This window comes from Protomyctophum parallelum (assembly GCF_964188405.1).
Source record: "Protomyctophum parallelum genome assembly, chromosome: 12".
NCBI classification, from domain to species: Eukaryota; Metazoa; Chordata; class Actinopteri; order Myctophiformes; family Myctophidae; genus Protomyctophum; species Protomyctophum parallelum.
The window spans coordinates 33275878-33289132 of NC_139712.1; the positions used below are offsets into that span (position 1 = coordinate 33275878).

The 13255-nt window shown below is 44.1% G+C and overlaps 1 protein-coding gene across 1 annotated transcript in view; it reads left to right on the forward strand.

Moving 5' to 3' along the window:
* adarb2 (adenosine deaminase RNA specific B2 (inactive)) overlaps positions 1-13255 on the forward strand; it is a gene marked incomplete at both ends in the record, with an annotated part of 231750 nt that overhangs the window by 129526 nt on the left and 88969 nt on the right. The gene's annotated exons all lie outside the window — the stretch shown is intronic.

Sequence of the window (13255 nt, forward strand, 5' to 3'; positions counted from 1 at the left end):
TCTCTCTCTCTCTCTCTCTCTCTCTCTCTCTCTCTCTCTCTCTCTCTCTCTCTCTTCTTTTATTTTTTTATTTTACCCTCTCTTCCTCCTCCTACCATCCCTCTCTTCATTTCAGCAGTCAGATGGCTTGCGCGAGTCCCAAGTCCCAAGTGGGGGCCCCCAGCACGAGCCCCTGGGGGCCCCCTGGCCTCCCCGGCTCGCTGAAACTTCTGCCTAGCCCATTCTGGGCGGGGAACCCCTTTTGGTGTTTTAAACATTATGTTATAATTTAGCTATTGAAAAATAGCAGATCTACAAGCTCATAGCGCGCCACCGAGTGGCGCGCTAGCTAGCTTGTAGGTCTGCTATTTTTGAAAAATCGTTGAAAAATGTGCCTCAAATCTTTCAGAAAATTGTCATGATTTAGAAGGGTTTTTTTCAGGCCTGAATGGGCTAGCCATGTTCTTCAAACGTCATGCCACAGCCCCGGCGTGGCAGGATGACAGATCGTCCCTTCAATATATAGTGACAAACAAATTAGTGCAAAGATGCTTCTCGCTGCATACCAGATGTGCCGGGCTCCGCCGCACGGAACAGCCGATGAGAAACTGTCCACGTCCCATCTGTGCCTCGCCGCGACCATCGGTGCAGCAATTTGTGCTGAACAAAGTAGTGCAAAACAGCCCAGTCTGATTATGTGTGTCGTAATGGGAGGCATAAAACATGGCCGGGCGGGGATATCGCATCACACTCGAGCCTGCCGCGAGTTTATCCCATTCTGACCTGAGATCAGATTCTAAAAATGTCTGTTTGAAAATGACAGTTTTCTGAAAAAGCTATGTTTCTATGTCAGTCGTTCTTAGATTTTTCAAAAATAGCAGACCTACAAGTTCATAGCGCGCCACTCGATGGCGCGCTATGAGCTTGTAGATCTGCTATTTTTCAACAGCTAAAGCATAACATAATGCTAATACCAAAAGGGGTTCCCGCCTAAAATGGGTTATTCTGCAAAACAGGAGGGAGAGCAGAGGGATATGAGAGATGGGCTGTGAATGTAAACGGTGAGCCTCTAAAGGGGCTATGGGGATCCACGGAGAACCCATTACCCTCTAAAGAACCATTTGATTTAGCGATTGGTTCTTCATGTTCCTCATATTAGAACTTATTTTGTCAAATGGTTCCTTTGATCGGGGCACATTGACCTCTTCAACCTTTGGGTGCAATTGAGCTCAGAAAACCTTTTTCATTCACCAGATGTATCACAACGTGACGCAATGTGATGTGAGCCTATAGATTAGGTTATTTTAATCAAAGAGATTTGGTGTAAAAGGGAAGAAAATGAGCGGGCCAAGTAAAGGCCCCTGGGTGCCACAATTTTTGTATTTTTCCAGTTTTTCATTTGTCTATGAGGTGACAGTACTTCATTAGACACCCTGGAGTCGTTTTTATGTGCAATAGTGTATAGAGTGTCGCAGTCCCGCCCCCTCGAGAGACCCTGAAAAGAAATCCCCGTTCATTTTCCTCATAGACTTTTCAGAAAGTATTTATTTAAAGACGTTTACGCCGCGGACAAAGCCAACTCTTGTCGTGACAAATCATGACAACAAACACAATTTTTCGGGCCAAACAAAGAATTTGAAAGTAGAAAAAAACGGCAGGTTACAACACTGTTTTTGTTGTTTTTCTTCTTTGTAATTATTTGTTTGGTCCAAAATATTGTGTGTGTTGTCATGATTTGTCACGACAAGAGTTGGCTTCGTACGACGCTTAAAAGGTCTTTAAATAAATACGTTTTGAAATGTCTATGGGAAAAGATTCATTTCCTGGGCCTGGCGTCGTCATGAAAGGGGGCGGGACTGCGACGCTCTATTAACTTTGTATTTAGGGTTTCTTCCTGGAGGCTGAACCCTTGACAGTCAAACGGGCCAATGAAATAAACAGTAATATAGTGTCATCACACTATCAGCCCCTCCCCTAACCCCTCCCCCTTTATCATACAACTACAGTTTTGGGTGCGGCTTCAGTTCAGGTTCAGGTTCACCACCCACCAGGCAAACCAGGCATACTTAATGAACTACAACATTTTAAGAAATACTGTACACTTTTTTGAAAAAAATTATACCTCCTTATATAACAATAAGACCTGATGATCATGCTATAGGGTGGGGAAAAAACCACGGCACTCCATCTTTAAGAACAGTTCTTTAAAGATCCATTCAAATGTGGTCTGAAAGGTTCTTTCTGGACCCACAAATGGATGTCCTACTATGGCATCACTCTGAAGAACCAGTTTTTGCGCGTGCGTGCGTGCATGTATAGTCGCTTCTTTTGGGCTTGTTTTCATATATACCTGGCCATGTGTTTCTCTCGCAAAATCTGGTAATACTTGTGATGTAGCAGGGGGAGGGAAATAACAGTCTACAGTGACAGGCAGCGAGTGTGATGAATACAGGAAGGAGAGATGAGCAACGGCACACGGAGAGAGAAAGAGACGTCCCAGGCGTGCTTAGTGTCATTACCACACTGCCGACTTATCTCCCTCGCTCTGCCTTGTAAATACACTTGAGTGCTTGTTATCAAAACGAGCAGGGGCGACAAACCTCAGTCTTGTGTGTGTGTGTGTGTGTGTGCGTGTGTGTGTGTGTGTGTGTGTGTGTGTGTGTGTGTGTCTGCCTGGCTTCCTCGGCATGCTTGTAAATGAGTCATTCTCATGGATGAGGGCCCCGCGCTAATATTCCTGTTAAGGAGGCAAGCCACTGTGCATTTAAGCTGTCACTTATCAGGGCCGGGGATCATGATCTGTGTGACTCAGAAGTCACAACGTCAAAAGGGAAATGTCTGGTTTTCTCTTCTAATTGCTGCCATGGTATTATTTCGTGTGCAGGTTTTTACAACACTGTGGGCTGTATTTTGCGTGTCTTAAGTACCAGGTCTTATTACCTAACTTGAGTAAACTAAAGACCTGGAGGCGTGATCAATGCCATTTGGCTATTCTGAGTGGCCAAAGAGCATTGATCACGCCTCCAGGTCTTTAGTTTACTCAAGTTAGGTAATAAGACCTGGTACTTAAGACACGCAAAATACAGCCCAGACTGTGTATAGTAAGTTTAACGGTGGGATCCTTCATCCTTTATGTTGCTGATGCTAACCATGAAACAGTCAGTCCCCGTTCTGTCTCACATCCGTTAATGTAGACCTCTAAAAGTCCTGACAGACACCAAAGCATCGATGACACTTATCCCTCTTCAAGTGAGGAGGAGAACAGTAGCAGTACAGTAGTACAGAGCCCTGCCTTGGGGGACGGTTATTAACCCATTTTGACCTGAGATCATATTAAAAAAATGTCTTCTACATCCTGACAGTTTTCTGAAAAGCTATGTTTCTATGTCAGTCGTTCTTCGATTTTTCTAAAATAGAAGACCTATACAAGCTCGTAGCGCGCCACTCGGTGCTGCGCTATGAGCTTGTAGATCTGCTATTTTTCAATAGCTAAAGCATAACATAATGCCAAAAGGGGTTCCCGCCCAGAATGGAATAGGGTTTAAAGTCAGGGAAAGCGATTATTTTAAACGATGGATATTATTCAAATAATGTGAAAATAAACAACACTTAATGTTATAATTCTCATATGTATGATGAATGTTGGAAAAATGGAAACGGGGGTGTTTAAATCTGCCCTGCCACTAACATTCTGTTGAGCAGTTCTGTGATGTCAGGAGTGGAATAATAAGTCCACCCTGGTAAACTTACCTAATCTCCCTTAAAAAGAACATGTATAACATCAATATGATGTAATTGGGGTAGGTAGGCAGGTTTTTTGGTGGGGCATGCGTTCGTCCGACATCCCGCCAGTCCGTCGACATGGCCGGTTAAGACTCCCCTGCGGCTTCCGCGTGCGGTTAGGGTTAGAGTTAAGGTTTGGGGATAGGGTTAGTATATGCGGCTCTATGGTCGGATTATTGGGTAGTCGGATTTATGGGTGTCGGATTATTGGGACGTCGGACTAAAGCTACGCACCCAGGTTTTTTAACTGTACATGGCCCAACAATGAGATACAGTCACAGAGTGAGATGAACATTGTGCCATCTTATAATGACTATTTGTAAGTATCAATTCGCCTATATGAAGATATGGTGCAAATGGTTGAAGTGTTCCTTTAAGGATTTATCTCATTGTTTCTTGAGATCATACCAGTTGTCCTTTTATAGACCCCAAAAACCTTTTTGCAGTCAAACGCAATGCCACTGATACGAAGCATGCAATGTGAAAATGTAAAAATAAGAAAACAAATGAAAAATTTATACTTTTCACATTAGCACAGAATATACACAAAGAAAAAACATTGAAAAGCTTTTCCCAGTGGGAGCGTTGTCAGACTGTAGCATGACGCTAACGCCACTGTCGTACTCAGCAGCGAGTGTCCGAGTAGATGGTGACCCGTTACTGTACGTCCCAACTTATGCTCTGTCGTACAGCCGTGTATCGTGGCAAAAACATCAGATCTACAAGCTGCTCTAAAGGTCTATACTATACAAGCGATGCATTGTGTGGTTCTAGATTGGCTATTTTTGGCACACACCACCGTTGTAGGCCGAAGTTTAAATCGGGGCTTTGCTCTGGTGTAGGCTTATTGTATGTCTATTGAAACACTGGCCGTCTTCTCCAGCAATCCCCTCACACCACACACTTTAAGCAGGTGCTTCAGTGGTGGTGCTCAGCCATGTGGAAGCCATCCTCTCAAACGGACAGCAGGAAAAAAGAAGAAACGCATTAATGTTCCCCGCTTGAGTTCCACATAGTATCATCATGACTGTGATTCAGTGGTCGAGTGGGAGCTTTCTCCACAATGCAGCTCTGCAAATACGTTAAGGTGATGCCTCATTTGTTTATGCAACACAATTTGGTGGTCTTTGACATGAAAATGTGAGAAACACTGGTCTAATGAAGTTGCTGGTGAGTGTTGAGAGGCCATCACATTTCCTTGTCTTGAACTAAAGCGAGTAAGATTTAGTGTTTGCTCAATGGCACTTCAGTACGGGCATACAACACAGAATTACCTATTTGTGAGAAACCATAGAGTTACATATAATCTACAGACGGGACAGCCCCTCCTCCTTACTCAGTGGCATTTGAAGGACCTGGAAGAACTCTTTACTTCCTCGCCTGAATGTGCCAGAATCGGTTCATGAATGAGCGCTCCGTGTTAAACCCCAGCTGTGTGCTCTTCTGCTTGTGTTACATGCACGGGCAAAACCGCCCGCCTGCAGTTCCAGCTTTGGCTAGTAGAGTGGGTAGGCCTCCACGTTTCCCAGTCGCTCTGGGGGCTTGTGAGAAACCCCCTGGGTTCCATTCCATACGTCATCATATTGTTGTGATCAGACGATAAAGTATTGGACATTAAAATGCCGGGTCATCCAGCACATGGACTTCCAGGACAATCAACTGGCAAAATCATCCCACCATTTTCCCACCACCAAAGAGTCAAATGTGATTAGGCCTAATGCTGGTTAGATTAGCATAATTCAATCATGCATTATGCCGGATGGTCCAAATGCTAAGCTGAGTTGGAACGACAGAGAGACAGACTGGCTGGTCAGTGCAATGGTGGAAGAAGTACTCAGATTCATATGTAAACATAGAAATACTTTGTCAAAATGTAACTTGAGTAAAATTATGAATGTCTTCCTCTTATGCTGAGGAAGATCTATTGTGTGATGTCATCTAATCTCTGAAATGTTCTGCAGTGGGAGCTAGTGTGTCTATAGTAGGCCTACTGTCCTTGGCATTGGCCAGGGGAACACATGTAATGTAAAGCAGATGGCCGTGGCCACACTGTCCTCTCCACTACTAATCAGGTGCTAAATATCCATCAGGCGGCACTGCTACACTGCTCTGTCCCTCCATCCGTTTGTCCGCTGGCCTGTCCGTCCGTCTGTCCATCCATCCATTGAGCACACCCTGGCAGCCATATCCCACTTATACCATATACCTCTCACTTCACTTTCATTAAGGCTAAAAGGTTTGCCCTAGAACACAAAACATCCTTTTTGTCATACCATCACTAAACATGGGTATATTTTACCCAATATATAATATTCCATAAAAGAAATACTATATATATATTGATGTACAGAAATACATGGCAACTTCAGGTACTCTTCTTTAATATTTCATCATGACTTTTCACAAAATAACAAAGAAATACATACGGGAACTTCTCCTTTTGCCCACCCATTCCTGGGTCAAAAATATTGTGGGTCTATATATGGTTCTATCACTAAACACGGGTGAAATTCACCCAATCACCTGCCAGTAGGGTTGGGTGACGATACGAATACATCGTCAATCGCGAATATACGAATCCAATCGCCGAATATTTTTATTAGGCGATTTTTCGGGACGATTTAGCCCAATTAACCTGTAAAGTGTGAGCAGCATGTGAATCAATTTGGGCCAGCAAGCGGCCGGGTGGAAATCCCCTCCTCCCGTTATAATGGTATGCTCCCACAGTCCGACTCCCCGCACTCAGCAGTCAGCAGCATCGGGGAACGGCACTAACGGCAGCCGTAAGAGCCGAGGGAGGCTGTAGCCTACATGTTGTTTAAGCTCCGGAGTCCAGACCCATGCAGTTTAATAATATACAGTCACAACAGAATGCACACTGCTGTCTCGTGTCTCATCACAATCCCAATGCGCCACCCGTGAAGTCGGGGGAAAAAAATAAAAAACAGGCTGGTAGTGTTAGTATAGATGAAGTTAGTTCAGTGTGTTGAAACAGTAGCTACACGCTAAGCTAAGCTAACGATCCCCGAGCCTATACTGTATAGGCTCGGGCAACGTTAGCTTAGCGCTTAGCTTAGAGTTAGCGCCCCTCTGAGCCTGTGCTCAAGACTTCTCCACTGTATAGGCTCGGGGATCATCAACGTGAACGAACCCCGACACCAGCGCTGCAAAAATGGACAGATCTACAAGCTCTCAACGCGTAGCGAACGGCACTGCAAAAACAGGCAGGACGCAATGCCTTGAGAGCCTGTGGATCAGCCCGGCCGCAGGAGCTTGTGGGCTCCGCTTCGAGCCTCCGACAGACTGGTGCGCAGAGGCAAGGGAGCAAGTTACCCTGGCTGCGCAGCAGAAACAGACTGATCTACAAGCTCTCAACGCCTAGCGAACGGAGCTGCAAAAACAGGCAGCTTAAGAGGTTGTAGATCTGAGCTGTTCTCACTTTACTTTTATGACACGAATACATCGTCAATCGCCGATTCTTGGTCAGACGATGGGCGGTTGAAAAAAATTGGCATATCGCCCAACCTTACCTGCCAGTATTAAAAAAACAGTGATGTGGGCAGGGAAACAATCATACCTTCTATGACGTCACTGAGCATCATGAAGGTACTGAAAGGCCCACCTGTGTTCAGTGTTCTAGGGTTAACAGCCTTCTACAGTATTTTCTAGGCAGCTAGTGGACAGGGACAAAACAACAAAAACACACATGTGCACAAACACACATTTAACCGACTAGGTCGGTCGCTAAATTCACGGTCGCTAAATTCCTCGCCCTCTTTCCTGGACGGGTTCTGTACAAAATGTATGAATAGTAGCAAAAAGATGGTTGTGCAAAAATCTCCCTCATGGTGGCAGAATGATATTGAAAACGTTAGGTCTACTGGGAGTGTGCATTCACAGATAGGTGATAGTGGTGCTTTTGGCATTTCGTGCAAAATGCAAAGCCAATTGTAGTCGGAATGGAATCTGAAAAATCTGACAGAATCATGTTGATCACTTGACGTGTGGGTGTACCAATTTGGGTGAGGTATGGACAAAATCAGCATTGTATAAGCAAAAAGATATTGAACATATCTCCGGCCACAGCCTTCGGCCTGGTGGAGACTACAATTCACTTTCACATCATATTAAGGCATTCTGTCTGTCTGGGTATTTCTTTTAGTCAGACTGTTGTTCTGCCTCTTTTTATGTTGCTGCTGCTTTTACAGTGCTCCTGTTTAAACATGAGCACCGAGATATGACAGAAGCACGATTTTAAAGTGCCGTGGAAAAGAACAACGCAGTCTCTGACTTTTAGCAGCTCGCTATAATATAAGAGCCACAAGAACGGAGTAGATAAAGAGAGAGAGAGAGCTCGTGCCTGAGAGTGACTGACAGAGAACCGAGGACATCTGTGAAAATGGTTGGAAAACGAAGGAGAGATGAGGAGAGAGAGGACGAAAGGGAGGGAGACTCTCTATGATTTCCCCCAATGTCCGTTTCAATAGTGTCTGACGTCGCTCATCTGACCCATTCGTTATGCTGAGCCACAGGGAAATCTGATTGGGCTCATTACCCTCTCCTCTGATACAGGAAGTGGAAGGAGACAGAGAGAGGAAGGGGGGCGAGACAGTGACGGAGAGAGAAAGAGACAGATGGAGAGAGAGAGAGGGGGGGGGGGGCACCTTTTATCCAGCTTCATTGTGAATGAACCGGCATTGTCACTATAGCAAGAGGAAAATGGCCATCTGCCAAGACACTCTCTATCTAACCTGGCTTCTCTGCTGCTTCTCTGCCTTTGTGCGGCGGAAAACAAATGAGTGTTGTCTTCTCTCTCTGTGTCAGGGGTGCAGTGGAGGATACATTTACTGAGCTGAGACGATGGGCTCACATTGTTGGATTTTATTCAGCCTGCCTGGTGAAAGGCGAGGGTTTGAGGCGACAGGAGGTATGCCATGAGGACACAAGGTCACACGTAGTCCTCCAAACAGGAGTGTCTTTCGATGCTAAATTAGAAATAGATTGCATAGCAATTAGGGTTGTCCCGATCCGATCATGCAGTTTTTCAAATAATCGGAATCTGATCGGGAGCAAGAAAACGTGATCGGGACATCCCTAGTATCAATATCATATCCATATCATATAAGACTGGATATTTTCTGTGATTTTGGATATTGCACTATTGTGATATGGCATTAGTGTTAAATAATAAATAAATATTGGATTGGGAAAAATCGGTATCGGTAGATACTCAAAATTAAATGATCAGAATAATAGCAATGTATTCAGTGCACACAATGTATTCAGTGCACACAATTCAGTGTTTACAGTTTGGAGGAAAATGTGTCGTTTGTGAGTATATTCTCCATTTTAAATTCAGAAGTTAGAATATCTTCTATCAAAGTCAATCATGTGTAAAATCGCTGGTAAAAGAGTGCAGGCACCACAGTTTCACACAGTGTGCTCACACCTCACACAGAGACTTCAGAATATAGACAATCAACAAACAATCACGAGGTGGCGTTTGAGAGCTCACCTCCGATGGCACTCTGACTCTACCACTGCACTATGGCGATTCATTACATTTCCTGTGCTCAAAAGCCAGTCATTGAAATTCTTTCAAATGAACTACTCTGGTGCTTTGAAATGATACATGGCCCAAGTGCACTAGACATAATCACAGCCCGTTGTGACTGGATGCTGAATATTTCAAAGAATCATCCAACAAAGAATAAAAAAGACTCTTCCTCTCCCCCTCCGTCCACCCCATACATACTCAACTGTAAGGAAGCAAGCATTGTGGATGATGAGATGAGATTACATTTCTTGTCAATGTACAGTACAAGTACAGTACAGTTAAAGGTATTTTCGCATCTCAGAGTGCAAACATGTCAGCAAAAAGTGATACATTTTTTATGATTCAAAATTGTATTGCTTTTTCAGTTTAGTCACAAGGGAATAACTGAGAATGTGCATAAAATAATCATACAAACAATTAAGACAACAAATGAAATACAACTAGACAAGAAAAGAATAAATACATTACACTACGAAACCTTTACAGAAAAGATACATTAAAAATATACATTAAGTGCAGGTCAGTAAGTAAATGCAGTAAGAGCAGTAGACATTAAATAAATAAATACATAAATAAACTAGAACAGCACTCTGTCGAGTGCATACTTGCTTGTTGCACACTAGTAGGCCATAAATGGCCAACTAGTGCGCAAGCAGAGCGCTGTAAACTGTGGAATCTCAGTATCTCTGTGAAGGAACGTTTGAAATGTCTAATTATTAGGTGTAACTATTTGCTACCTATCTACTTTATGCATGTAAATACCTAGTATTATTAAGTATGGTTCAAGTTTCTATCTATATAAGAAATACACTTTTATCAATTTAGAAATATTCTAGATCCCTTTTTAGTTTTTCAAAGATTTTTTTTAGATATATACTTAGTTTTTTCACACTACACTAACGTTAAGCTTTATGGTTAACTTACACTGATTATGTATATAGTACACATATGACTAGCTCTAAATGATGACGTAAGACATACGTATACATATACATATACATATACATATTCTATATAGAGTATGTAGTTGTAAGTTGATTAGCGGTATACTGTGGTTACTTTGCGCCAAAAACCGTGCCAGCCAACCCGCCACTTGATGCGTATGCAAATAAAACAGCAGATTTGTGCCTGGTTTGCTGGGACCAGATTACATAAATTACCATATTTCTTACGTCATCATTGAGAGCTAGTCATACATACAGTATACACACCATGTACCCTGGTCCCAGCAAATCAGGCACAATTTGCTATTTTATTTGACTGATTATGTATATAGTATACGTAGGACTAGCTCTAAATGATGACGTAAGACATAATGGTCATTTATGTAATCTGGTCCCAGCAAACCAGGCACAAATTTGCTGTTTTATTTGCATACGCATCAAGTGGCGGGTTGGCTGGCACGGTGCACACAGACCGGGCGAAATTATTACTTGCACGCTCTGCTTGCGCAAGTAATAAGGATATTATAAGCGATAAATAAAGAATAGACATTCAATATTGTCAGATCCATATTGCACATACACGTTTAATTTGTGTTGCACATTACACACATGATATGGATGGTACTGTGCCTAGTAGCCTATTGTGGAAGGTACAGCACCCAGTATCATGGATGGTACCTTGCACAATGGATGGTAATAATTCCTGGCATTATTGGAACACCTCACATTGTGGAAGGGTACTGTTCTTGGTAGACAATTGTGAATGGTACAGTACCTTCCTTGGATGGTATACCTAGCGCAATTGATGATACCTACCGTAGCATTATGAATGGTATACCTTGTGTTATGTCCTATATCGTGATAGCTCCGGTTATACAGTATTGTGCTGAGCAGAGGGCTGTTCTTTTGTTCCGGTCTGCTCCAAACCTACCTGAATAAAAGAACAGAACATGATCCTCGTGCTCCGATGCCTTGTCTTGGTTATGTTCTCAGAAGAGAGAACCTCTCTGTGAACACTGATTTCCCTGTTTGGATCGACTGAAGCGTGTGAAACTTTTACTCTGCACTGTGCATATTATTTCTGAGTTTATATTACATCACCATCTTCTCTATAAGGATACCAACGTTGCCTCTGGTTTTGCGAGGCAGATGACACACATTACATACCGTGAGTATGTGCTGGCGTGGAGCTCTGTGCTGTATCTCAGCCCAGTGGGCCCTTAAACTTGGCACACGCTGTCGAGTGGGTGGTTTAGACCCAAGGCACCACAGGATGATCAAATATACATTACAGGAATCTCAGGCCCCATTATAGAAGCTCAGGCTCCCATGTGTTAATTGCCGTCTTAGCTGTGCGTTGTGCGATTTCATGCTTGATACTGACGGCTGACAATTCCGTGGGAACTTCATGCCCCTGATACCATTTGATGCTAGAGTTATGGTCCTTGCTTGAGTTTTTTGTTTAAAAAAGAAAATCTAAATATCTGAAAAACGCAGCAGTATGCAGACATCTTCATGGATTCCTAAAGCTCACATTTATATGTGAATTATTTTTGCCAACACATTTTCTGTAAGCAGTGCAAAATGGGCACAGTCACCAAATCACAACAAATCTGCCCAGAGGGAATCGGTAACAATACGGACTGATTTTCAAATCATCCGGATAATAACCCCTGATGGCTGAGGGACTCGTTTAGGGCCAAATGGCTGCTTGTGTTGCTCTTTAGTCTGTAATTAGGTCAGAATGCGAACGCTTGTATTGTGGTGTTGTTGGCCCGTGAGGACAGCACGCACACACGGCTCCAACCACAGTGTGTGTGTGGAGTGTGTGTGTGGAGTGTGTTCATGTGTGTCAGAGTGATTCATCCGGCCCCTCTAGTGCTATTGAGCTGAGGAGAGAGAGAGGGAGAGAGAGAGAGGGAGAGAGCATGGTAGCTCATTCGACGAGCTCATTCACAACCTCGCACTCTTATCAAAACATGTTCATTGCACAGTAATGTGGTGGTCTTTTTTTAAGCCCGTATTCTGCTCAATTGTTAGAGCAACACAACAGGCCCCAAAGGATGCTCTGCCACTTTCACAGGGTACAGTAGGAGGGAGAGGAGGGGGATGGGGGGGGGGTGAGGCTGAGGTCAAACGCTCTGCCATCACAGGGGTGAGTGGATGTTAAACCTCGGCTTCGCCTTCACCCTCCTCAACCTCTTTCCTTCACGCACGCATGCACGCAGGCACGCACGCAGCCACGCACGCAGCCACGCACGCAGCCACTCACGCAGCCACGCACACACGCATGCACGCAGCCACGCATGTACGCCCGCACGCACGCACGTCTTTGTCCTACAGCCCTTCCATCCACCTGGCTCTGTCTCCTATCATCAGCACCACTGCCATCCCTCTCTTCCTTCCCTCTTTGTTCAGAGAGACAACTCCCTAACTATTGATCATTAGCCAATGTTGAGAAGGGAGAGAGCTTCTAATTAGGGGGCCAGACTGGCCTGTCAATTGTGCTCAGCGCTGCGTGGAGAGCTAGCAGACCGAGCGATGGCCCTAATAAGGCCTCCTACTGTAAACAACATGAACACCTGGACAGCAGGGGCCCCCATGGGGCTGAGGTCCACCGTTTTCATCAGCTAAAGTGAATCGCTTCACTGTCTGAGCACAGAGGCGGTAGGGGAGCTATAAAACCTGTACTCAAGTAAAAGTTACTAGAAATTATGTTCACTTTAAAGACTTCCCTCCCCCCTAAAACATGATCATCAGGTATACTATGATTATACTTGGAGGATTATTTTTTTGAGTGTACAGAAAGTTCATTAAGTATACCTGGTTTTCACCTTGGCACCATCCACCTGAACCTTTGACATATTTCACACGCATCACGCCACACCTCTCATTGTCCACAAATTCAAACCCTTGTCCAAAGACAAGGAGTTGGTTTGAACCCATTTGGCCCCAATCACTGCTTGGCCACATGTGCTTTCCTGGAAGCCTA